We start from the raw sequence: 1,235 nt of genomic DNA, 5'->3' as shown, positions 1-1,235 counted from the left end.
CCCTGCCTGTCGTGAGAGACGACTAATAGGTAGGAGTCGAGAGGTGAAGAATGTATGTGTGTGTGCGTATGTGCGTGTTTGTGTGTGTGAGTGTATGTGTGTGTGCGTGTGTGCGTGTGTGCGTGTGTGCGTGCGTGTGTGCGTGTGTGTGTGAGTGTGTGTGTATGTGTGTGTCCGTTCGGCTTGCAGAGATAAGAACACGGCCGTGGCAAGACGTCCCTGCCTGTCGTAAGAGGAGAATAGTGGGTAGGAGTCGAGAGGTGAAGAGTGTGTGCGTGTGCGTGTGCGTGTGCGTGTGTGTGTGCGTGTGTGTGTGTGCGTGTGTGTGTGAGTGTGTGTGTGTATGTGTGTGTCCGTTCGGCTTGCAGAGATAAGAATACGTCCGTGGCAAGAAGTCCCTGAATGTCGTAAGAGGCGACTAATGGGTAGAAGTCGGGAGGTTAGGAGTGTATGTGTGTGTGTGTCCGTTCGGCTTGCAGAGATAAGAACACGGCCGTGGCAAGAAGTCCCTGCCTGTCGTAAGAGGAGAATAATGGGTAGGAGTCGAGAGGTGAAGAGTGTATGTGTGTGTGCGTGTGTGCGTACGTGTGTGAGTATGTGTGTGAATGTGTGTGTGTGTGTGTCAGTGTGTGTGTGTCCGGTCGGCTCGCAGAGATAATAACACGGCCGTGGCAAGAAGTCCCTGCCTGTCGTAATAGGAGAATAATGGGTAGGAGTCGAGAGGTGAAGAGTGTATGTGTCTTTGTGTGTGTGCGTGTGTTTTTGCGTGTGTGAGTATGTGTGTTTATTTGTGTGTGTGTGTGTCCGTTTGGCTTGCAGAGATAAGAATACGGCCCAGGCAAGAAGGCCCTGCCTGTCGTAAGAGGCGACTAATGGGTAGGAGTCGAGAGGTGGAGAGTGTGTGTGTATGCGTGTGTGTGTGTGTCCGTTCGGCTTGCAGAGATAAGAACACGGCCGTGGCAAGAAGTCCCTGCCTGTCGTAATAGGAGAATAATGGGTAGGAGTCGAGAGGTGAAGAGTGTATGTGTGTGTGTGTGCGTGTGTGCGTACGTGTGTGAGTGTGTGTGTGAATGTGTGTGTGTGTCAGTGTGTGTGTGTGTCCGTTCGGCTCGCAGAGATTAGAATACGGCCGAGGCAATAAGTCCATGCCTGTCGTAAGATGCGACTAATGGGTAGGAGTCGAGGGGTTAAGAGTGTATTTGTGTGTGTGTGCGTGTGTGCGTGTGTGTGTGCGT

This window comes from Diabrotica undecimpunctata, unplaced genomic scaffold (genome assembly GCF_040954645.1).
Source record: "Diabrotica undecimpunctata isolate CICGRU unplaced genomic scaffold, icDiaUnde3 ctg00000583.1, whole genome shotgun sequence".
Classification (NCBI taxonomy): domain Eukaryota; kingdom Metazoa; phylum Arthropoda; class Insecta; order Coleoptera; family Chrysomelidae; genus Diabrotica; species Diabrotica undecimpunctata.
Note: the sequence above shows the minus strand (reverse complement) of the source record.